Source organism: Poecilia formosa, unplaced genomic scaffold (assembly GCF_000485575.1).
Source record: "Poecilia formosa unplaced genomic scaffold, Poecilia_formosa-5.1.2 Scaffold261, whole genome shotgun sequence".
Classification (NCBI taxonomy): Eukaryota; Metazoa; Chordata; class Actinopteri; order Cyprinodontiformes; family Poeciliidae; genus Poecilia; species Poecilia formosa.
In genome coordinates this window covers 440,925-467,803 of record NW_006800200.1, presented here as the reverse complement: position 1 = coordinate 467,803, position 26,879 = coordinate 440,925, and the positions used below count along the sequence as shown (strand labels likewise).

The window sequence follows — 26,879 nt, the reverse complement described above, 5'->3', positions numbered from 1 at the left end:
TTTTCTTTTTTTTTTTTTTTACTATCCTGATGACTGCGTGTCATAAGATAAACATGAGTTCTTTTTTAACCTTGCTTGTCCGAGTTCTGGTTGTTTTAAACGTCTTTGAATTAACTATATAAATGAGTTAGCTTAGTCCAGTGGCTGTATCTTGTAGTCATTTTCTTATGAAGACCAACACACGTCTGACTCGCTTGAAAACCAGGTTCTGTTGCCCTTTATTAGATATTTATACTACAGGGCAACAGAAAGGCATGGAGTAACCAGAGACTTAGACTTGAAAATGTGAAATTGTAAAAGAACAAAAAAGCCAAATAAAAAAATAAAAAAGCATCATAGGAATTGTTGGTGAGGCATGTTTGTATTTTTTTTTACATATCTTTTACAGGGGTCATTTCATGGACTATAAATAGCATAAACTTACTGCATCATGTTAGAGGCTACCACATTCTTACCACATGCTTGATAGGCACTGCCTTTCAATTAACATCTTATTAACATTTTAGGAAAAAAAAAAAAATCCCAATTTCTTTGCATCCAAAGTTTAAACGCAGATCTCGTTATGGCTGCCACCTTCTGTTCACAGCGGCAGCGTGAAAATGTTGGCTTTCTTCTCAGTGACATTGAAATGGAAGGATTTTGTTTATCCCCGTCTTTGTTTATTTAACATTTTGCTCAGTGGGGGGAGTTTCAGATAGATTGTTTTCAAGACAGTCCCTGCAGACAGCGAGCAAACACACTACAGCTTCATCAAACAGAACAATCTTCAACTTTCCCCTTCTGCAGCGTGCAGGGAAATGTGACTGAGAGGAACATCATAATGGAATATGATTGAAAATGATCGGCGTAATTTTTGCGTGCATCTGTAACAGTATGCCAGCGTTGTTTTTTTTTTTTTTTTAGAGGATTTATTTAGAATCATGTGTAAGTGTACCCTTACACAGAAAAAAAAAAAAAGCACAGTGATGGATGAAAACATTTCATTTTCATGTGGCAAACATTTGCAAGTTGGGTTATTAATGGATTCATGCGCGTGTGATGGATTGTCGATGTGCAGGGATTGTTTTATTTCCTTGCCAAGGAAGCGTCAACAGAAATTGTGGCACATGAAATTCAACTTGAAAAACAGGGAGGGAGCTAAAATAAATCTTTGTGAGCTGAAAAGTGAGTTAACCCCCCCGGTATGAAATGAGTTCGGAATTGAGTTCATTTCACATGTTTGACTCGTCTTTGTGTAAATGTGAGCAGGGCGAGAGCTGATGGAAGCAGCAGCGTTTTGAAATGTATTTATAACAAAAGAGAGAGACTCTGTTGTCAAAAGTGGCATCTTCGGTGTCAGCATGCAGATGTTCAAAGCGTGCAAGGGACAGTTATGAACTTTTGCAACTTCACTCATTAAAACACATCAAATCAAACACATGGAGGCTGTGCCATTACCCCCTCTCCCTCCGTCTGCCTCGCTGCTGTCGTTCGTCTCCTTCCACCATCCCATTTCTCCTTGTCGTAAGCGCAGGCCTGATTAATATTTTTCACCGTCCTGTAACCATGGCAATAAGGTCACTGCATATGATACTTAATTGAATCTTCCCTGTGCTTTTGTGTGCGCCTCCACTGTCCGGGCAATAAAAATCTTCCGCTGATGACTCCGAGCCCCTTTTCTGCTCCCCTCCATCTTTCTCTTCATGTTGTGGCCCATGAATTTATTCATTTGTTTCCTCTTTCTTGTGCCCCCCACCCCGCCTTCCCTCTTTCATTCCTGACCCCTCTCTGACCTAGTCTTCCTTGTCTTGGTGTAGTATTTTTTATTTTTTTCCCCCCCTTTTTCCTCCTCAAACACTGTTTTTGCGCAGGTCAGTCGCTTGTTAATGTGTTGAGTTCAAATCTTTTTGTGTGTGTGTGTTTTCTGTTGTTTGCAGAGCAACACTTGATGGCTTATTGCTTTTTAATGTCAGAGTAATGCACAGCAGGTCCTCTCAGCTTGGCCTTTTTTTGTGCCCTACTCTGGTCTTCTTAATGCTTACTCTTTTTCGCCCCTTGCAAGAATTTGCATACTCAAATCAGTCTCGGGCACAATTGTTAAATTGATTTCAAATGACACTGATGACTGAAGTGGGGAAACAAAGAGGTCTGCAACCAGGAAACCGCTGGGCACACAAAGTAAGCCTCTGACACAGGTTGCTCTCCGAGCAGGTGCTCTGATTAATGCCTAACAAATTGGGGTTCTCTAAGATCTGGTCGTAAGTGGGAGACATGTTTCCTCTTCACACAATGCAAGGGCCAACACATAAACACACCCTGATGGAGTCTTTGTCCATGCTAGTGTGGGGCGTAATCCAGGACAAGAGGGCATGCAGGGTTACATTGGGGAAACACCAGCATGGCTAAACAGTAAAGTGAAGGAAGGGACTGTTTTATGGGGATACTGGAATAAAAATACTAATGCGACAGCATGCAGGCTTGCCTTATAAGATATATTATATGTTTTATTTGAATGTCCTTCTATTCTATATGTCCTTTGTCGTAAACTGTTTTTGAGATGATTCATGTTAGTTTTTCTCTCAGTGAAGTAACTAGAGCTGGATAGGGTAACCAAGTTGGAGCAATATCATTTGAAATAATGTTACGCATGTAAAATCAGGACCTCAGAGGTTTTGGGTTGTTTTTTTTTTTTACAGAACATTAGAGAACACCTCATCACAGTGGAGGTGACAGGTAAGCTGGTCAGAGTGCATGGGAAGATGGATCCAGCTAAATACACTCATGACCTGGGCACAAGTTTATCTTCCAACAGAAAAGCGTCCCCAAACACACAGTCATATCTGCAATGGCATGACTTAGATGAAAGCATTGCTATTGTTAAAAAAGACTAGATCTAAAGCCTATTTAAAATATGTACCAAACCTTAAAAAAAAAAACACAACAAAAAAAAAAAAACAATGTTCTAATGGTTATTTTAGAACAATCTATTCGTCCAATCTGAATGAGCAACAGCGATACTACGGAGAATAAGAAAATAAAAAAAATCATTTTTTTTCCTATGCATAGTTGATAGATACACACCTAAAACATTTGCAACCATAACTACAATGAATATATTGTCTGGAGAGGAGAAAGGGAGGCGCAAATACATTTGCATCCACACTTGCCTGATATATATAAAAAAAAAAAAAAAAACTTGGTTCATGACGTAAAACTGTGTTTGTAAAATTAAATGTTAACATTTTGAGTATAAATATGTTTTTTTTTGTAAGGTACTTTATGCCGCTTTGATAACACAGATAATGACTGATAGTATAATTAAATTTATACTTTGCTGTTATTCCTCGCAGGCCTTGTTTGTGAAAGGTCAATACTTGCTAACATCTCTCCAGAATTAAGGACTTACTGTAATAAAACTGCGACAGTGATCTTGGGTCAATCATTAAGCTCAAATTAAATCAACTAGTCCAGTTTATCTGAGGAGGGAAAAAAAATACAAATCAGATCTGACACATGCATCATAAAATAACCATTAGCTGTTACCTGCAATTTGAAGTGACAGTATATCAATAATGTCACTTGGAAAATGGGACAGGTTTGTTGTTGTCTTTAAATCACCCGAAACTCCATGCAGCAGTGGAGTATGCAGGTACTGGAAACGCATTAAGGCTTGATGGTAATGGCCACGGTGGAAGCAGTGGGACACGAGAGAAGCGGGGGGAGAGAGAACAAGAACATCATTCACTGCTCACTTGGTCACAGACTTCCGACGTCTGACTTCGTAACAAGGTACAAACTCAACATTAAATTTTCTTTTTTAATAATTTGCAAAAATGTTTCCAAAATATTTTCCCCATTCAGCCTATTTTTCATTATCCCACAATTATTCGGTAGACTAAAAGATGTGCATCCGTGGCAGCCCAAACAATTGCAATATAAAGAATAAGATGCATGCACATTGGGATAAATCTGTTAAAATATTCCTTTTATTTAATCCACGAGGCCTTTTGGTCACTCACCGTGCAAATGGCCTCATTCAAAGATGCATAAGCACACATTCAAACTGTGCAAATACCCCCCCCTTTCCTTACTGATGGGGCATTTGTGTACAATCACACTTAATGTTGCATATGAATGGGCCTCTTAATGAATGGGACATGCATACGGTCTCTGCCAGCTTTGAGGGCTGAGAGCGGAGCACGTGTCCTTTCTGCCGTTTGTCACGGAAGCATGTGGAGGCTATAGTGTGCCCATCTGTTCCCCCCTTCCCCCCCCAACACACACACTCCTCAGCCACCTAATTTCTGCCATGCGCCGGCGTAACAGGCGAGCATTGTGGCAACAAGTGTCTCTACATTGCCACGCTTGCCAGCTCCCCTCACTTGGCAGCGAGCCCGCTCAGCTGCCCTGCCCTCTTGTGAGAAAAAGGCTTGATTGTGCCAGAGGGAGAGAGCCGAGGGGGCCCGACTGGGAGGAGGGACGAGGAGGGGGAGGGATTTGATTTACATACTCCAGCTTATGTGGCACTCATCTGATTTTAAACAGCTCCAAAGCAATTAAGGGTCATTAATCCTTTTGTTTGTTTGTTTTATAATTTTTTTTTTCCTTTCTCCCAGAGGCATGATGCTGCAGTAGCAGTATCGGAGGCACAGTGCCACCTGTGGGGGCTCCATGTGGGAATGTCAGCTCAACACAGGGTCTTTCTCTCAGCCTTCGTTCCCATTCATGCCTACTGACACAGCTGTGCTTTGTGTGTAAACAAACACAGCAGCACCAGCTTGGCACTGCAAGGGAAGGTACTTTGGCAAAGACCCAGATCTGGAGTGTGCAGCTGGTGATGGCGTGCAGGGGCCACGGGCTGCTTACCCTAATTGTTCTAATTATGACAACAGTTTCTTTCATTTGATATAATCTGCAGAATTGAAGCACTTAATTAAATTTGTATCAGGGAAAGGCAAGTGCTAGAATGTGTTTCCACTGGAATTTTTTTTTGCCGGTTTAGCTTTAAGGGCTTCACTCCTTGTAATGGGAAATGCACTATAAATGTGATACAACCGCATAATATCGCAGATTATGATTCTTTATCTCAACACATGCGTATTAATGTTTTTTTTTTGTGTGTTTTTATTTGTCTGTATATACTGCCGACCACTGAGAGGAAATGAATAATATAAAATGATTTAGAATACATTTTCAACTATAACAGCATTCTAATGAGGGGATGTGATGAGGCAGGTATTTTAAATAAGACATAATGCAGAAAATAACATTGCCTCAAGGTCAATTGTGGTGCAGTAATGAGGGCTTGGCTTGGGAAACATTCTTCAAATATTTATTTCTGCATCATCCATTACTCACTCAGGAGGCAGCGCTGTGTTAAGAGACCCTCACTACGGTGAAAATGCATCACGGAGAGCAAAAGGAAGACGGGCATGGCGCAGAATGCGAATGTTCTCGTGTCCATTCTTGTGGCCGAACGACCCTCCTCACACGGTATAGAAAAACACTTACTGGTAATGTAAATAGCAAAGCAGCATAAATCAGGGGACACGTGCAGCCTGGGAGAGTATTGTGTAATAGTTATAGCGAAATGAAGTGGCATTGGGATCAATATCCTACTATATCTCACTCTGGCATAATGGCACAGAGGGAAACTGGAGGCCAGGGGAGTCTGATCCCTCCACCCCACTATGGGCCTATAAATCTGCCCGACCTGCAGACTGCTTATTAAAGTACATACACAATCGGCAGCAGCCATCCAAAATAGCAAGCTTACTTACTGACCTGAAGTCAGGGGAATGGATGCCTTTACCTTGTTAAGGAGCGGGGTTACAGATTGATTGGCATCGTCTCATTATCCTGCACAGGGAGGTAAGGAAAAGTTGTATTATTTATAACATTGAAATAATTTACTACTGAACATTGCAAATATGTTTTAACTGTTACTGAGTTAAAACAACTTAACAGTTCAATATTTTTCTTAAATTAGTGCTCGTTGTTTTATCTTTTAAGAGATGCATGTCTTAGTTCTTCTTAGCAGGACACTTCTGAGTAAAAATAACTTGTAAATCTTAAATTCCTTCCCCGTTAAATCAGGAATTACAATTCTTTGAGATCCCTGACCTTGTTAGCTAAACCTAGGACTGATTACAAGAATATGAATCGAACTTTCCTGACAACATGAAGTAGAGTAAGATCTTTATAGAAAGCAGGTAATGCCTGTAGCATCACCAAGACGAGTTGCATGAGTGGTGGCCTCATTACTCCTTTATCAAAGTTTTGCATGTATGCTCGTGCATTTATCGAGCCACATATTTAATAAAATGTTAGGCATGTCCAAGTGGGAGTCACTTTCAATGAGTCAACTGCGATTCCTTCTGGATGAGTTAATTGAACATGACGTTTCAAATTTGAACGTTGAATCGGATTTTTGTGGTCAAGCACCAACAAGCGGTCTGGTTTGATAAGATTACGTTGGTCATGACGGTTGAAACTAAATGTTTAAATATACGTCAACATATCGTTTCTCACTGCCCGACTTCAATTCAAACTAAACTTTTACTGTTATGGACAGTTATGATTATTCAAATTTCCTCCATGTCAAATGCCAGGTTAATTAAGGACACAATATTTGAGAAATATTTCTATTAGTTTGTCCATTTTCAGAATTTTTTTATAGGCCTCTTTATTGTTTAAAGTGTATGACTTTGATGAGATATTTTGGGTATACTTCTCTGTGACAAATGATGCTCTTTTACTCTATTTTTTGGGGGGGAAGGAGAGGGGGTTGGTTTGCACATTTTGTGCCAAAGCGTATTCATTTCTGGGTCACATAACCGTTCCCCTTCTTGGCTTGTATAAAGGCTGGACATTTCTATGATGTTTATGCTTGCACATATTTGTTTATACAGACGAACTGCGCACCTTCAACCATCTGGAAATGGAAATCCAATGTTCCAATGGCAGATTTCTTTTGATTTTCCCATAAATAAGGAGAGTTTGAAGTGTGTGTTAAAATACAACTATAAGTGTTTCTCCACGTGACTTAAGCTGCCTTCCAGTTACCTAACAAGTGAGAGCTCAGGGATGGATCTGATGTCAGACCTGAGGTTCTAGCATTCTGGTTAAGAAGTTGGAATTTCTACACAGCGACACTCAAAAACATTGTTTTCAAACATAATTTTAGGCTTTACTTTCTGTAAGCAAATACCACTATCAATGTGTTAAAGTTATAGTTGCAGGCACTCGGTAACATTGATTTTAGGAGCACTTCTTGTATTCTGAAATACACATTTTCACCACATCTTACCGCTGTTGATGCGAGGAGCGGCCATATTGAAATGCAAAGTTATGGGTAGTCGGAGTTGCTCCCAGTTTCCCAGTGGGAAATCTGACTTGAGAGGGCATTCCAGTTGATTTTTCTGATGGGAAAGTCGGAATTTTCCAGTTCCGAATGCAGCTGGAATGTGGAATTAACCTGTCACAGGCTTACAAAGCCATGACATCACCATCATGTAGGCTTTTTCACATTGCTTAAAAATACAGTAATATCTGAGGTTATGTCAACTTTTGTCCTTGGATATTAGATCTGAAAATTCTCTGTTCTCTCATTATTAATGAGCAAATAGAATTAAGTTTGGCTAAGGCAGAAATATTTATGTCTCATTTAACAAATAACCAAAAAAAGGGTTTTTTATGTAACGCATGTATACACCTGGCTCCAACTCAATATACAAATTGAATTATATAATTTGTATGTTGTTTAATTTTTTTTTTTTTAAAATGCCATTAGTTTGTGACTGCATGAGTATCATTTTTGCAGTAACATTCAATGGAAACGGAAAAGGATGCCACTGCATGCTGCAATTTCACTATGTACAGGCTGTTAGTGTGCAGATCACTTTGTATTCTCGTGAGATGTTTGCGGGTGATCATTCGAGTGGGAGAAGTACATTTTAAACAAGTAAGGGACAGTGCATTGGACTGTCTAAAGTGCTGTAATAAAGTGGTCTAAATAATGAAAATGCCGTCGGTGTATGAAAGACGAGTAGTTTTTGATTTACATTTAGATTTTCTCTGACAAAGATTGTATTTTTTAACATAGCTTTTATGTATTTTTTTTGCATAATGTGTTTGTAGATTGTCCTTTTATCAACCTCTGGTTGTAATAACTTTATAAAAAAGAATACAGAACCTGAAGGCAGAAATAAGTGCAAAATACCAATATAATGGCTGCCTGTGATTTTCCAAATTATTCAGGTTTTATCCATTTATTTATAAGATCTTGTTGAAGCTTAGCACAGCCCTGAGGCAGAAGGATGTTGGCAAAAGGTTGCGAATTGTAATTGTAATAAAATAAAAGGAAAAACAAGAACAATGGTTTACTTCAGTATTATCTGAGATCTTTTTTTCTTTCAGTAGGTTATTTTGTGAACTGCTGAAGACTGTAGACAGTAAAAAAAAAAAAAAACATGTCTTGTATTTTACAGGACCATGAAGACACCTTTGCCCTGTTTCAGAGTGGGTAAGTTATTCTTTTACACATTTTTTTTTAAATCACTGGAAATGTTTTTCTCTGTGGGAAATTAGAATGTTTAAACAGGATCTTGAGAAACAAGATTCTTTGATTTGAATGGAGCAATAATGATTTGGAAATGTGAAGTATGAGCGATGCTTCAGAGAATAAATAAATAAATTCAAAACTATCAATTGAATGTTATTATAATGTAAATACCAATTACATTGAACCAGTAAAATCTTCTCATTTACTATGGAGTTTTTGTCCTCAAATTTTGACCGTTTAGCCAGTTCTAAGTTTTTAAAGTACACCACTTAATAAAATCTTAGAAAATAATTAAAATTCATGACAGGTCAAAAGCCTATAAAACCATAATAGATTCAATTTATAAATTATTTGGGGTTTTAAAGAAACATTTGAAAAAAACAAACAAAAAACAAAAAAAAACAACGACAACAACAACATGGACCGTAGGTCAATCTTCTGGTGTCTTACTGACCATAAGGTTGACCTTTGGCATGCTAACCTTGGCATGCCACCCCATTTAATAAATCATTAGACCAGCTGATTATTCATTCATTCAGTTTCGTCAAGCTTTTGCACCTTGTGGTAGCCGTCGGTAAGCACGAGCTCCTTTAAGCAATTCAGTCCACATCTAAAAATTAATATACGGTTTAATGCCTACAAAATAGAGAAAGGCTATATAAAGACATTGAAGCTCTTCCACCATGCAATTTCCACTCTCTGAAATGTCATTAAAATTAGAGGAGATGTGAAAGTCAAGGGAAAATTTCCAAGAAAACTTTCACATGTAGGTACATGTGGTAGACAGGAAAAGAGTGCAAAACCTGTAGGGACCTGCTGGAAAACATCTGATATGTAGTCTCTGTGCAACACCGATGCATAAATAGCTTCAACGTGGAAGAGCAGAAATAATAATGACTTTAAAAAAAAAAAACCTACCTGGGACTGGTTCACAAGATTCAGAACTTAACATCTGAATAATTATATTCATTTTGTAAATAAATCTGCTTGACACAGTTTCATATACTGCTTCAAAATGAGTCACAGTGTAAAACCTTACAAATGCTGTCTGCCTTGCTTACTTACAGAAATTCCTCCTCTTTGCAAACACCTTACATCTTTGATGTACATCTAAAAGTGAAACAACAGAAAATGTACAATGTAAAACAACAGGCTCAAGACTTAAAGAAATGTTGCTACTTCTTAAAGATCCTTTACCTACTAGGGACCCTCAGGAGAACATCAGTAAACAACAATTTCACTAATTAATTTTTTTACATACTGAGAAAATCCAATATTATTTCAAAAGTTACCATAAATTACTTTTAATATCTTATTTTCTGCTGCTTGTATGTGCACACTGGGTCATATTTCAGGCACACAACTGTTTGTATGTCAACAAGTAAATGAGTATTTTTATTTATTTAATTGTTTTGCCATAGTTGCTGGTGAGCAGTACAATGATTTTCTCATCATCTCTTACACTACCAAGTCTGGAATAAAGGGGATTTGTTTGGAAATGGACTCCACAAATCTGCTCTGGACCTCATAAAGATATGAACTGGCTCTGTCCGGTATTGGTAACCACAGTCATTTTCTGTTTCAGTTCTCCAGCAAAATAGTACATTAATTCCATCTAAATGGGTTTTATAGTACTGTTGAAATTTTGTTTTTATCTGCTGACAAGACGAATGGCAACACAGTATAAAATAATGTGATGCTCTATTAAAAAATATATTTTGTAACTCCCAAAGCATTTGTTTTAAAATTCAATGCAAAAAAAATAAAATAAAATAAATAAGAAAGAGGAGTCACATGTCGGTTATGAAAAGTGTTGCATGGTTAAAAGTTGTGCATATGAAAACATTCACATGATTAGGTGGACAGATATTAAGCAGCACTTTATTTATTTTTTTTAATGTGCCATACCTTCTGTACCCTGTGGTGGCAGTAGTTTACAGGACGTCCTGGCAAGGTTGGAGATTCTCATTTTGTCTTGCAGTAATTACCATCTGAGTGGAGGTGTCCTACATGTGATGGAATAAAAAATGCAGATGTCCTAAGGTCAGTTAGGAGAAATAAACAGAATTTCTGTAATAGAAAAAATAGTTGATGCCAAAAAAAATCTTGAAAGAATGTAACATAGATGTTTCTGAATGTTGTCGTTATTGCAGAAAACTGTGTACAAAATGTTTGATCCTAAGTATTATGTTTGTATCTGACAAAACATGCCTAATATTTGTCTGATCTGCCCGTCAGTGAAAATAAAAACACAGTTAATGATATTAACCCCTTCCAAATAGCTGAAATTATTACAATATTACAAAAAAACAGGTTAATCAGAAGCAAAAATATTTATTTTACTCTAAATTGTGGAAACAGAAACTTTTTGTCATTTGGAAAAATATTTAGTCTTTGTTTTGAGTATTCTGTAGGAAAATATCATTGTGTTTCTTGTTCTAATTTAGACAATGTCTACAGACAATCTGAATAAAATATTTATTTGAATAAATTAAAAAGTAAAAATTTTAATAAATAACATCCATTGTTGTGTCAGAAAATCTAAACATGAACCAAGTTAATTATTTATTTAAACTTTATCCTATCGCACTGTTTTATACCGGAGAGGATTTAAAAATCATAAGATTGTGCAATGACAAATTTGAAGTTAAATAAGTAAAATAAAAATAAATTAAATCCAAATTGAATTTAGAATTGAGAATTTTGAATTTAAATTTAAAAATAGAGAAAATTATTATGTTAGTCAAACTGGGCATTCCCTTTACAATCTTACACAAAACTAGGACTTCTAAACTTGTACCAGTACGAGGTTAGACTGATGGCGAGGCTATCTGATCAGTAGATATGTACTAATGATGTTTTTTTTATAAGACCACATCGAGATTGCCATTTAAAATAAATGACAAATCAAGAAATACTCTCTAAATCTTACATTTATCTAAAGATCTAAGTGATCTGTGAACTTGACCTATAACAAGCCTTTCCCCTCACACCCACCTTTCCACGCACGCACACACGCATTCGACACACACACTGAGTGTGTGTGTTTGCCTGCGAGTCTGTCACTGTCCATGGCCTTGACCTTGCTGGAGGTCACCTGACAGTGATGACAGTGGTCTCCTTGTAGGAGTAAATGTTTTAGCATGAAAACTGACCTGGAAGAGAAAATTGTCACAAACCAGCCTGCAGAACAGCTACTGTTTTTATTCACTACAGGTGTTCCCACAATGCAGACCTGATTTTTGGAAATCACATGTAAATATTCAGTCAGCCTGACCTTTTGGTCTGTCTGTGTGAGGATCTTTGACCAGTGTCTGACCTATAATCCGCTCCTAAATGATTTGACAATAGAGAGACCTATTGATCTCGTCAGACCCCGTTTGCAAAGGGTCAAGAGCCTGATGTGCAGTGCAGCTCTTCTCAGTGTGTTTAGGTAAAATGGTGTCACCAATACTGAATGAAGCTCCTTTGTCTTTCCACAACCTGCAGTGTTTGTGCTGCTTAATAAGTGGATCAGGCTTCTGTTTCCATTCTTGGGGCAGAGAGGCTTCATACGTCAGCTCCTACGTCACTTGCTTTGCTGCATTAGTAATGATTACAAAGAAGCTCTGTGCTAAAATTGAAAAAATAACACATTAGGAGTCATGTGGCAGGCTCAGGAAATGGCTTCTTTTTCTCTTTAACACAGCACAAATTGCTTAAAGTAAAACGTATGCCTACAAGCTCTGGTTACCTCTGCTATTAAACACGCTGCTTTTAAAATTATGAAAAAAAAAAGAAAAGAATAACTGCATACTCTTTCTCAGAGCTCTCGCTGCAGCCCCTGGGTGGCTCCTCTGGGTTCACAAAGAGACGCTTTGGCAGCTCCTACATCTGGCCAGACAGAGAAAACATGGAGAGATTCTCCTGCTGACCACTAGTCTCCCCATCTTGCGTAATAAAACCATCCCTCGCTCTCTTTTTTCTCTCTCCCTCTCTCTCGTGCTCTCCTGGATTCTTTTGGAGTGACTGCTGTTGGAGCAACATCTGGAATGAGCAGCAGTTTTCTTTCCCTGTGTTTTTTTGGGGGGAGATTTAGGCCCCCGATAATCCGTCTCCCTCCTCATTAAAGGGGCTGAATAAACACAGGCCTCTTCCAGTTGTTCCTATGAATTTCCTTACCAGGCGTCAGGAGACCGAAGTGGGGGCTACTGGATCAAAGCCGCCGGCAGCCGTGGGTGAAAAGAGTGAGAGTGCGTTCCGGGGTTGGGCCCATTACCTTTCTCCCCGGGAACCCTGGAGACTCCTAGGTCACTGGCTGTCAGCTCTTTGGCCCAAACTCAGCAGAGAGAAGAAAGAGTAGAGGAGAGAGAAAAAAAGAAAACAGATTTTTTTTTTTTTTTTTTTACAGAAGTTGCCTAGAGGAGATCCACAGATGTTGTATTATTGTCTGTGTGTTTAAAAGAAGGATAGCAAATTAAGAAATGCCATGCTGAGATTATTTCAGCAAACTTAAATTTTCTGTGATGTTGTGTCTACATTTTTTTTTTCCAAGTGTGTTTTTAAATAAGTGCTCACTGATGATGTCTACCAGGTAGGATTTGTTTTTGTCCTAGGGGTTTAACATGAGCTCTCTGTGCATTTGTCCGACTTTGGCGTGTTTGACTGATGATTGATGATCGAAGACTGGAATCTGTAGAGTTTAGAGATCGGGTCAAACTTTCGGGCCCGTCAAGCCGACCATGAGCAGCTTTTGTACATTTGGAGGTTGCTTTGTTCCACTGCAGGAGGTCATTGTTTTGTTGTTGCCCTGAACGTAATGGTTCACATGAAATCCACACCAAAAAGGCTTTTTGTATTTTCTTCAGAGTCGAACTGGATATAGATCTGGTCAGAGTTGTTGCCTGTGTTCACGTTGGCCACTAAAATGATGGATGCCTTTGTCTCCTATGGATGAAGGTCCGGGAAAAACAAAACAACAACAAAAAAGAACCCGAGCATGGCATAGATGAAACAAAGTACACTAGTTTCTCATTTTATCTCATTGACGCTTCTAAATTCCTAACTTTTTAATTTATACTTTAATCCCAGAGCTATAACTGGAACTGTGGCTTTGTTTTTTCAACAGATGAAACAAAGGCTGAACTTTTCAAAAATAATGTCTACTGTAAAGTATGGCGAGACGTATGTGATGCTGCGGGCCTATTTCTCCTCCATAGGCATTGGAAATCATGTTCTCCTGTATGCCAGATTTAAAAAAAAAAAAAAAATATTGGCTTTCTCATTATAGTAAACATAGCTTTGTCATGGATATCTCAGCAAAATTATGATCCAGAATTTGTGGGCAAATCAACACAGAATGGTTCACGAGACAAAGAAATCATGTAGCTCTCAGAACCCAGACCTAAATCCTATAGATAACCTGCTAGAGATGCCAGAAATTGTACTCAAGCAAGAGTAGCACTACTTCAATATAAATGATCTCTAGCAGAGATAAAAAAAAGATGTAATCAAAAAAATCACAATATTACAGTAAAAACATAAAAATATTACAAAATTACACATTCGACTAGAAGAAAACAACATTTTCAAACCTCACTTTTCCACAACACAAAACTTTTGGAACCAGTACATAAAGCAACCATATGGTAGTAAAACAATCCACTTACAATTTACACTCTTTATTTTATTTCCAAAAAGGCTCAACAGATGGAAAATAAAATGTAAAATAAACAGTGAACCTGCAGTTTTGATTAAAACATGTTTGTTTTCTTTATTATTCAGTTAAGTCACTCAAGGTGGGTAGTTAGAATTTTTATGCAGTTAAGAGTAGTGTAACTTCCTAATATTACTCAAGTAGAAGTAAAAAGCATGGCACAGTAAAATTACTACTAGAAGTACCTTGTTTCTTTTTTTCAAAATGTTACTTAAGTAAATGTTGCTGAATAAATGAAACTAGTGACAACCCACCTCTGATCGGCTGTGAGGTGAGTTTAAGAGAAGAAACATTTAAGAGAAGACCCACGATTCGGGAGGATCTAGAGATATTGTGAAATAAATTGTTAAATATCACTCTGTGTTCTCCAGCTGTGGGAAGTGTTATTGGAGAAGAATAACTGTTATTGACAGCCAGGGTCCCAGCAGTTCTGCCACCGGTAATTGTCTTAAAAACTGCGATTACTTTACATGGAATGCTGAGCAAGACTGTGCTTCTCCAATAAAATCAACGTTTATTTTAAGCCATTTTACACATGTTTTTCAGGAGTGATATCACATTTATTTGTATGTATTTTTTCCATACAAAAATGGGGTAAAAAAAAAAACAATGTAAAGAACTTTTTTTGTGTTAGCCCTCTAACATGTTGAAAAAACATGGCACGGATGTATGCGTGCCTCTCTAATGCAGTGACCCCAGAGTAACATTAATTTTCTAATTCCCTCACACGTCCTGGCAATCGAGTTATTGGTTCGCTTCAAAAGTTTGCAGTAGAGGCAATTAAAGAAAAACCAAAAACCTTAGAAATAGGAGCAGGGTAATCAACATAGGAAAAGGGCGATGCCTTGGACTGCAATTGTTACTCACTTACTCAGAAAGATGATCAAATTGATCAAATTGCGTCGCCCATGCTCCACAGGAAAAAAAAAGGAAAATGCCAGTATTAAATGGTCAATGTAATTAACTTGCTTGGCCACTAGCTGCGTGATGGGAGCAGCTGCGGCTGGATATAGTGTTTGTGTTTGTATATGTGCACTCTGCGTGTATGTGTACAAATGGCCCTGTGGTCGTCATCAGGCCCCCATCAGCCCCTCCATTAGTTACTGAGCTGCGGGTCTGCGTTGCAGCCCACCTGCACTGAATACAGATGAGGGTAGGAGAGCATGGACTGCAAGCGCAATGAAGACAAACACGCACGTGAGCTCTCACAAAAGACAGCATTACCATATTATCTGCTTTGACATGCCGTGACATATTTTGAAACACAGGCTCGTAATTAAAGCCGAGACAGAACTGTTGCATCATGGGCTTAAATTAACCGCGAGACCATTCAGCTGCTTCTGTATGTTTCCTCTGGCTGACACAAAACATCTGTCACTGAACAAACACCGGAGCTTCTGGAGACCACTTTATCTGACGCCAGCACATCATAGCTTACACGTTCTGAAATAACGTCACACACAGCAGAGTACACACACCGGCAGCCATGCACAAAGGCAAACATGGCTGCGCGGCGATCGCCTTCTTCTCCCGGAGTCGCAGGCTCACACGCTCGTGACAAGAAATCTGCTGGCGGTCATTACGTCGGGGCCGAGTAAACTCGGGGCCGCCACGCTGACAGATAGCGTTTTGGCGTGCTCTGCTCCTGCCGGAAGCAGGTGTTTGTGATCCATAAGACACTGCCTTAACATTTCAAAAACAAATGGTTTTGGTTTTTAAACTACGTGCAAAAATGTATTTTAAACAATGACCTTAAGCTATTTTCTGATTTAGATCCATATGTCCAAAGGGGGGTGGGGGGGGGAATTAGCTGTCCAGAATGAGATCAAGGTTAGGGAGCAATGTTTTGCCCTGGCGTTCAAGCAGAACCTGTAGGGCATGGGGACTGGGGGAAGGAGAGAGAGGCTGTGTGATGGCTTCAGTGTGTCTCTGTGGCAGTGCAATGGGACTCTTGGGAGACCCAGGTCAGGAGCCCCCGCCTCCAACCCCCTCCCACCCCCACATTACTGTGCCATTTAAAGCCACCCAGCATCTATTTCCTCCAATAAAAACTAATAACCTTTTCTGTCGGAAATCACGGCAGCTCTTGAGTGCTGGAGCAGAGGCCTGGCTGGATGGCCTGTAATTGCGGCCCTGTAGTTTCCCTTTAGTTTATTTTTTGCACTGTTTTGGATTTGATTTTTTTTTTTTTTTACCCTGTCCTCTTGGTGCTCTGAGCTTTGTGGCTGATTGCCTGCACAGCTCACCCCACACTCAGTAATCAGACAGGAGCTAGAGAGGGGGCAAAACAGCAACTCAAGGACCTTTTATAATTGGGAGGGATTTGGGGGGCAGTACGACTTTACATTTGGTGACAGAATTGGTTGTGATGGTGACCGCACACGCCGAATAACAGGCATGCCAAAGCCCCCTCTGCAGTCCAGTCATTGTGAGGCGGCTATGAATAGTTTGTACATGCCGTATTCTTGTTCTGGAACTGTCCCTTTGCCACTGAGACTGGCATATTTGGTAATGGGCTAAAACCATCCATCTCCACATTTTGCACACATTTTTACCAATGCCTGAATGATACACCATTCATTTATTGTAATGCTTTATAGAAAGGTTGTTATTTCAAATATTCAAAGTGTCAAATGTTGGTTATGTTCTTTTCGTTTTTTTGGCAGTGTTTTCAGCTTGTTTTGCATTTGTTTAAGTAACGTGGGATGGAAATAGGTTTTTCGGCATCGCTCAGTACATGTGACTGACTTTGTGACCACCGGGAGATGAAGTAACATTGCTCTTACTGTTGCAATATTTTTTTCTGCAGAAAGCATTGAATATGACTCTCACACAGGTATATCTCATCGTACACACCTACATAATTTTACAGACAAGTCCCATTTTCCACCTGGAAACAGAACCTCCCAGCATAAACCTGATCATGTCTAAACAGGACAGTGGAGGAACCCGCAAACTAATAAAAATATAAAAACCATTTATAAAACATAAATAATCATCTGAGGTACACTAAAAAAGAGTTTTTAAATCCATAAAGGGCTGGTAGCATATTCAACATTTATTGATCATAATATGATGATTTTATTCATGGAGATGTTTGCTATAAAAAATATATTTTTTAATATTTTCTCTCTATTATCGCATGTCTCAACTTAAAATAATTTGATATCCAAATCTCCCTCTTTGTGGTGGTTGTAGTTATAATTAACAGTTTGCTCAAAAATATTGAAGAGTTTATTCCACTACACCAAAATCAAACACCGTTCATTCAAGAGTGTCCTGCACCGGAGTGAAGTTCAGTGGGTTCAGGATGATTTGGCGGACAAAGGAAAGTTAAATCTTTGAGGAGAACTAATGTTTGGGTTGTAACAACTGCTTTGGTTTTAATTATTTCACAAGGTTTTTCAGTAAGTTGGTTCGGCATCATATTTTAATAGACTTGCAATCATCTGTACTTTCTAAGCTTTTGCTTTTGTAATCATATATGCTCATAAGACTGCTTAGTGGTGTTTGGACAAAGAAGTCCAGATTTTCTTACAGACAATAAAACAATACTTAGCATCCGTAAAAGAACAAATGTTCATGGTTTCCACAATGTTTGGCAACACTTTTGGCATATCCTTTCTGTGTAAGAGGGCTAATTTTCTCTTTTGATCTCGCAGAGCAAGGTAGTTCTGGGAATTTAAGAAGCGCTGCGAACTAAAATGTAAAACACAGATGTCAATCGCTGCTTTGTCATCTGTGGACTACCAACTGTGGTCAGATGAGCTCGATTTGTTGCTGGATATTTTTTCACTTAAAGCACTGAACTTGACAAGAAACTTAGAGAAATTCAATTTGTGAGTTAAACATTGTAATGACAGATCAATAGTAATTATGGAGCCTTCATGCCTGACAAAAGACAGCACTGTGTGTATAAACTACTGCTTGTGACCTGTGTGAGCACAGTTATGAATGTGAGCATGGGCTCTTGTCAGTGTGGGTTAATTAGAATTAGAATTGTGTAATGTAGGGGTTTATTTTTCAGGCACATGAAACCTAACACTGCAGTGGTGTCAATTATGCGGCTTTCTTTATTTATTCATAAAACTGGTCCTTTTAGCTAACTAAGTTGTCCTTGCAAAGAAAAAAAACTGGTTGTATTGTTGAGAGGCTTCACAAAGTATTTAGGTGAGAAAAATACGTGTTGATGTTTTTGAAGAAAAATCCTACCTCTTCAGAGGAGGCACTATATAATACGGCATTTTCAGGAGTTTTTCTACCACTAATTCATGCTAAAATACAAAAAAGCAAACTCACTTTGCATGTTCCATTTTTTTCCACATTCAAAACTATTTCAAGTTTGCTTTGTTATAATAAAAAACATTTTCATTTCTTAATTCCATCATTCAGTGGACTTAATCAGTTCAACAATTTTTTTGTTTGTCACATTAAAGTCTTTCCACCTGCAAAAGAAATTGAAAATAGGCTTATTTAATACAAGACTTTTGATTCTAACATGTGGTTTGATTACTTCAAATTTGCTGCAACTACAAATTCAGGATGGATTTCTCAAGCCAAAGAAAACCATAGTTATCACTTACCCTTTGTTAGCCTTTCTTACTTGTCTCAGTAACACATAAATAAAATGTGTTTAAAAAAAAAAAAGTAACACATAAATAAAATGTGTTTAAAAAAAAAAAAAGAGGAACCCTGGAGTGTTTTCTAAATGGCAAAAAAGAAAAAAGAAAAACACTGAAAAAAGAAATTTGGTGGTTTACGCCAACCTTTAGCAGAACAGACACACATATAAGGGAAACTATGTCTCTTTTTCACAAACTAGTTGCTCAGCATTCTATGGCTATTATTGCCTGACTGAACTTTTCACAATACAGCACACATTGTCACTGGAAGTGAAAGTGATAGCCTAGTCCATGAGCACATGCTACTAGTTTGCTTTAGCAGCTTTGCTTAAAACAATAGAAACTGTTGTCAATTTTCCTTAAAATAATAGTAAAAAAAGATAACTCTTTTGATCAGAGAACCTCTGTCCAATATTCCTGTCTATCTCACAAGAGCGTAAGCACAAAAAATAGCACAAAAAAAGTTTTCTTTATGTAATCTGTAATTGCTTTTTTCCTTAATGATTTATATTGTACTTATATTTGTGGATGCCCTGGTTAAATGTATATTACTTGAAAAAAAGTTTTCTAAAACAGGCTCATCACCACTTAGTTTTGGGTTTAAGGCCATACAACAGTTGGGGCTCTTCATCCTTGGACTTTCCCTGAACTCCCTTTATCTTTTCAAAAAGGTTATGTTGAACTGAACAGACTCTGTTCAGTTCAGATTGTTTTTAACCTACTATGTTTTTTGCTAAATGTGGTGCTGGCCACTTTTATTGGCACTCCTGGTGAAGATGTGTCAAACCCCCTTTAAATAAATGAAACTAACCTTTAAATTGAGCAAATCTATTTAGTGGTGTTAAGAAATAATTAGCACACTAAAAAGAACATTTTGACCATTCATTTTTTTTCCATGCACTGTTCCCTTCAGCTCAACCCACAGATTTTCTCTTGGATTTAGTTCCTGTGACAAAGATGGTCATGAAAGAAGGTTCATTACCCAGTTTAGATTCTCAGTACCAAATGATTTTTTTTGTTTTCTGACATAAACCATCAGATTCTTCTTTAAAGTGTCTCAATATTTCACAGAGTTATTGATGCTGCACACTCCAACAATTATCCCAGGGTCTTTAAAAGAGAAACTGTCTCATAACTTTATAGATCCTTTGGCATATTTTACAGTTATCACGAGATACTTTTCCATATATTCATCCTTTGTTTCATGCCAGACCCAACTGGCCGTCCTACCCACTGTCCGCTGCAGCAAAATAAAGGTGGATCCTTTTTCATGCTAGGCAGTGGCTAAAAAAAATGGCCTCTGTGTCACGTCATATATATACCCCATATAAACATGGGATTTTTCCCCATTGAATAAATGTCCTCAGAGGGAAGTGCAAGGAGAACTATGTTTTTATGGGTTTTTACAAAACGTTATCAATGACAGTCTTACCCGAATCGCAAGGCTCTGATTGCTTTCCGTAAAAGATGTTCAGTTTCATTTCAAACTGTTTTCGCATTCTCAAGGTTTTTTTTTTGAACACTGGACACGTTTGTCTTGTGTACCGTTGTCTGTTCAGCTGAAACAAATTAACAACACCAACATTTTTCTTGGGAGGTAGAATTGCCAGGAAAGCAATTAGACAATTACAGTTTGTTTGTCTTTAAACAGGCACTAAAGTTGTTTACAAAAATGAAGCTGACGGCTACATTAGAGAGAAAACATTGTATCACAAACTTTGAGCGTCATATCTAAGATGCTCTGAATATGACATGTGATGCAACTAAGTAAAAGGGTTGCTTTGCCTAATAAATCGACCTTTTCCGCTTGCTTCTCTGTGCTTTGTTCTCTCTATGTATTTATGTTTTTGTGTTATGCACTATCACTGCATGTTTGTGTGCACACTTCCTTAATTGCATTAAGAGGATGACGCACTTTCTTACTCTGTTTAAGCTCACTTTAATTGCCTCTGAATGGTGCTCTGGGGAGGCAGGGACTGACGGTACAATGTGGACATGCAATTAGCTAGCTTTCATAAGACGCTCCGGGGAAAAAGAGAGGGTTTCAGTTCATGGAGGAATTTCACACACAAGGCAGCAAATGCTATTTTGTGTCATTGATGTGGTGGCATCTTGATGGAATGGCATTTCATTCTTTAAAAAAAAAAAAAAGAGACTTATAGAAGAACCAAATAGAGAAAAATCAATTCACCAAGAAAAAGGAGAAAAAATGGGCAGAAAAACACCAGCTTATATAAAAGGTTAGGTGCATTTAGAAAAGAGGCGAGAAAAAGATGGATATGAAGGCAGGTGTGATAGGAATACATTACATTAAAAAAAGAAGCATTTTGCCATTGCAAAAATAATCACCACTAAAAAAAAAGTTGAGATTACCCTGAGGTTTAAATTCACATTAACATTTTATGCCATTCAAGTTGTGTTTGTATGATTTGTAGCCAGTTGTTCTGGAGTCCTGTCCATATCTTGAATAACAATATTACCAGTTTAGCAGTTTGCTACGGCTGATAATGATCATGTAATGACATGAACCGAGAAAAATACTTTGTAAACACAATCAGTGGTAGCTATCATAGCTTAGCATTTAGCTTCAAGCTGAGATAACAATTTAGCATGTTTTAAGGAATATGTGGACATATATTATATAGTTAGTGAGGCAAAAGAAAAGGAAAAATAGGGCTAAAATGGAACAAGTTAATGTTATAAGACTGTTAGTGCTCAAATTGCTTATTTAAAGGAAATTTGAATGACCTAAATCTCTGATAACCTTCAGCTTTGGCTTCGTCTAAGGCTTCTAAGCTCCAGCTTGGAACAGTTTTAAGAGTCAACAATGGAAAAAAAAAACAATATTGATGTAATTTTATCCTAAACTAATTTATCTCTGCCCAGACACACATCTTACTTTAGTCATTCTTAAGGACAGCGAAAGTGCCAATAAGCAAAGGTAGCCGTGATCAGATGGGAGCCTTTGCCAGCACAGTGGTGGAAACCAGTTGAGGTTATGTTGTGTGGCTAGTGGCTGGGAAAGTCCTTGGCTTGGAGCAAGACAGTGGTGGCAAGACCAGTTGGAGGAATAAACAGCTGCAGCGGCAGGGCATTGTGTGTGGAGCTGTCTTCTCTCTCAGGACGGTGGAAGTAGCGCTGGTGTGTTGGCAGGATCAGAGGCAGCGTTTCTTTTGGGGTCTCTACGATTGTTTAGATTCCTTTCTGCATTTTTTTTTTTTCTAAATAAGCCAGGGTCAACATTTATTCTTTGGTCAGCATGCAGCAGCCCAAATGCTAAGCTCAATATTGACGTTGGACTCAGGGTTACTGCAAAGATGCAGTACCTTTCTTCTCCGCCAGAAAAGTGGGGTCTCGCATGACTGTGTCGCGTCATTGCAGTGCCCTACAGTAAAGTGACAGGGTAGGATGTGGTAAAACATGATGTCACAGTGAAACTCCTCATCTTCTTTTTTTAAACTGAAAGTGTGTTATTACAGTGCATTCTGGGATTCAGAGTTTTTACACCAGTCTCTTTGTTCCCCGTATGTAATTCAGTTCTTCATGGCTGCGTCCCAACAGCACATCCTTTCTATTCAACAAAGATGATAACCAAACGGAAAACATTTGTGAAGAACTTGATGCACCTTCAAAATACATAAATGCTAAAACACTTGTAACCCTATTTTTTTTTAACCCTTACTGAGCATGTAAAAACTTTGAAACGTTCAAAGATTTAGTTTGTTTTGGCATTTTTGTTGCACTCATGTACATGTCTCATGTAATCAAGCAAATATTCTCAGAGAAAGATAACATGCGTAAATAAAGCAGGGAGTTTTTGAAATAATGTTTTCGGTTGTCGAAGGAAGTGGGGAAAAAAGTCACCATTCCCGTTTTCAAATAATTAACTGTGATTAATCAAACTTTGAAGTGATTCTCATCAGATCTTTAAAATGAAGAGATTCAATTTATCCAGCCTCTCCGACAACACAAAAGAAGCTACGGGATCTGAAAAAGCAACACGTTATTCAAGGAATTCAGGAACAGGTGCAAAACCAAATCACTGATATCTGTCACTCTGGGATCGGGTGTATATGTAGACCTTACACCAGATTCCACATGGTCATTTCTTAATAAAAAAAAAAGAGGAGGTTAATATGCAAAAGTTTGTGAAAAATTTACTAAATTCAAAAATACATGATTCTCAATAATTTACAAAGGGTTAAATTACTTAAGTATTTTATTCTATAACTGTAAACATAAATACACTGACTTCATCTAACATTGAGCCAGCTAGCAATTATATAGGAAGTACCCCTGCGATCATCAGTTTATGATGCTTTATCTAGATTTTGACGAGTTTCACCATGCGTCTTCCACGTGTGTAATCTTTAAATACACAGCATTAAAAGTACAATATGTGGTTATGCGCCGAGTTAAAGATATTGTTGTAACGCAGATCAGAGACTTTTCATACCAGATAATGTGATAGGTACGTAAAGCAGAACCCGCTGTCTCCTTTCTTTTGCTCTTGTAGTCATTCTCTATGCCCTTCTCCGCACTCCCACCCCCACTTTTTTTTTCATTTTTCTATAACACCCCACCACCTCTGCGCCACGCTGATACCCCTTCCTCCTGTCTTGGACAATCCTTTCCTGTGTATTGCTGTCTTTCCTGTTCTCTCTCTCTCTTTCTCTCTCTCTGTCTGTGTGTGTGTCTGTCTGTCTGTCTGTCTGTCTGTCTCATCCCGGCTCCATTCTCCCTGTCCCTCCCTCCGCTCTTCTTCATTTAATAGTGGACCTCAGAGCGGTTGCCATGTCGACCAGCCGGCATATTACTATGGCAACCACTCGGAGCGAGACAAGGCTGCTGATTAGGGAGAGATGTCTAGTGTTGCCTGGCCAGTGGAGGGTGGGGGAGAAAAGGAGGGAAACTGTTGGGGGGTGTCAGAGAAGGTGGCGGTGGGGGTTTATTATAGACCTGATCATTGTGTGTGTGTGTGTGTGTGTGTGTGTGTGTGCGTGTGTATTTGAGTGTGTGTGTTTATTGGAGAGTGTGTGTTGAACGTGTGTATGTCTCAAAATAGAAATTTACCGAGGCTGGTTGGATTTCAAGTAACTAGCTAAAGGACATTTTACCTTAGATTTTATATCATGGCCACCTGCACTTATTTACTCTTCAAAGGCCTTTTTGCTTTCTGTAAATACATTTGATTTAATTTAATGTATTACTACTTGAAATCTAATATGGTTTTCATATTTTAATAATAACTAATAACAAAATACATCATTAAAAAAATTACACAATCACTGCACAATAATGATCTTATCTCCAGCACTGAAATGGAGCTCGTCTGGTTTATTTTGTGATCTCAAGGCATTCTGAACCAAACTGAACGCTGCAGGTTGTATTTGGGCAGGTTCATATCCAGTGTTATGACATGTGAGCGAGGGAGCAGGGAGAGCTTTTTAAGAGCCAAACCCGCCTCCAAGACCACTAATGAACACTGTGAGGATGCCTGAGACCTCCCAGATCCATCAGAGAAACTAATTACAAGATCCAATTAAAGAGAGGGAGAAAGAGAAGAAGGGGATGGAGAGAAAAAAGGGGGGGTTGGGAGGGCTGGAAGATGACGGGGTCCCTCTTTACCATTGACCAAGCCAAGCCGTCAGCTCATTCAAGACATTAATTATAGCTTATTTATTATTCATCCTTGAGCTAAATAAGAGCATGACATTTCAATAACAATAATAAGGGCAGAAAAAAGGCAGCGCAAACTACAGACTTACTAATTCCAGTACTCAGAGATTAAACGACTGGAAAAATGTTGTTATTTACTTATTCATAACACCGAGAACAGTCATAAGAGCAGAGCGAGGCACTTTGCTGGAAATGAGTCTAAGGGGGTTCTCTCATGATCTCCCCAGTGGACATAATCCTCAATGAAACCAGGATGACATGCTTTCCTTAACAAGTGTTGCGATCAGTATCACAGGGCAAACTGTTCTCTGTGGTGGATGAGCCTCATTAGTCCGAGGGGACGAATTCGGTAAAGTGAGGCAAAAATGTTTACATCGAACACAATAAGGGAAATAATTAAATTAATAACTTGAAAGAAAATCTTATGCCTTAGCTATTTAACTGCAATGTATTATACGGTGAATTTCTTTCTTTTTTTTTCTTTACAAATATTGACTTATTTAACTCACATCTTCACTCCTCCACTTCCTTAAGCTGAACTTGCAGGCCACCTATTTGTGCTGCCAACTCTTGGCCTCATTGACTGCGGCAGAGGTGAAGAATATCACATAATCATGAAGTGGATCAGGCATTACGCTCATCACAAATTATGAATGAGTTTTACTACGTGGCAATCCAGCGGACTGCAGCTCGGTTTAAGTGACTGTCACAGGAGTCTGCAGCTCTTTTCTGGTTTTCTTGTTTAAAGCAGCCCCTCCCCCCATCTCTCGTTCCTGAAGCTACAATTTAATAAGCCTGCCTGGGTTAACATCTGGAATCTGTGCATTACATCTCTCGTTACGTTTTCTTCTTTTTCCACTATGCATTAGGATTTACTTTAAGATCAAATAAGAGAAGTTTCTGGTTGACTCTGTGAAGCTAAAAGGTCAATTTTATCCAAATCCAGTGAACCGCTGATGCATTTCACATTGAAATATATCAAGAAACTGATATTGAAAATGCAAGGCTGGCCGTAGTCTAGCTGGTATAAATCACTTAATCACATTTGAAAGGAAGATGGATTATTCTTACCCATTAACCTTTAATTATGAAGATATTTCATATTCTCTTAGGTCATTTACTTTCCATGAATTGATATCTATGTTTGATCATAGCATTTTCGTGTTAGACCACAGGATTCAACCATTATGACTCTGCCTGGGAAGTTATTTTGTGAAACATGCAACTGTAAGCACTAGAGATGTGCCAATCAGGTTTTTTCTTGTTGATTCCGATCACTCATGAGGGTCGATTATGGCCGATCACCGGTATCGATCACATACTTATTATTTTTTTAATCATAAGCACTACCGGTTACATTATGTGGGAATAGGAACCATGAATTCACCTTAATTTAGCCAAAAACTTGTTTTTAATAACTTTTTCCAAGAAAAAAACTAAACTAAATAGGCATTGTGCAAATTGTACTGCTATTGATAATACTATCTTTAACAGACTGAAAACATATGAAGGCTCTGAAGAGGCTAAATAATGCAAAGAGTCAAAATAAAACCTCTCAACATTGCCAAAAAATTCAAGTATAAAACTTAACATTCAAAGGCAAAAACAGGTTCCATTACAATAAACAATCCAGAGTTACTGAATGAAAACTTCCTGTTAGCATGGCGGCTAGCTGATTACTGCTAGCTCTGATTGGCTGTTTCTGACTGAGCGGAGTAATTATGCAGATCAGGGAGGAGATCGATTATTTTCTCAGAGATTATCTGTCTCATGTTAGGACAGCGAAAGTTTTAATACGTATGTAAAATCTATTTTTTAAGTTAGATGCTGCAGCTTTAAGCAGAGGTTCGGTGTGGAGCAGAAGCGAAGCTCCGTCTGTGAAATATTACAGAACCAGCGTCTTACATCGCAGCTCGAAGACTTAAATAATTTTGCGGGTTATTTGTTTAGCTTTCTGACCGTCATGTTAATTCGGGTGAGTGTTTGTAGCTGTGCGCTGCTTTACCTGCTATCTGATCCTCCGTATGTCTTTTTTACTGCAGTGAGCCTCGATGTAGCCAAACTCCGTCAAGTATGGCTTTGTTTTTATGTCGTATTAGCTTCGTTGTGCTGATGCATTTTGACGTGCTTCAATTTTCCGCCGCAACACGCAGCAAACTTCCCCATTCATTCAGTGCGTTATAGTTCCACATCGCTTAGGATTTGTTGCTGCGCGTTTGCGCGGAGTGAAGGAAAGAGGAGACCAGCTGCACAGGCAGGCTGGGAAATAAGATGCAGCTGATCGGCAACAAGAGACCGTGATCGGTAATCACCGATCATACTCTTTTTCACGGAAATCGAC

The 26,879-nt window shown here is 38.4% G+C and overlaps 1 protein-coding gene across 2 annotated transcripts in view; it reads left to right on the top strand.

The window, feature by feature from the left end:
* The window catches only part of zfhx3b (zinc finger homeobox 3b), a 311,598-nt gene that overhangs the window by 94,061 nt on the left and 190,658 nt on the right, over nt 1–26,879 (top strand). For both annotated transcript variants that reach the window (XM_016680891.1, XM_016680890.1), the window contains exon 2: nt 8,469–8,503. The gene's annotated coding sequence lies outside the window, so the exon portion shown is untranslated. The remainder of the gene's footprint in view (nt 1–8,468; nt 8,504–26,879) is intronic.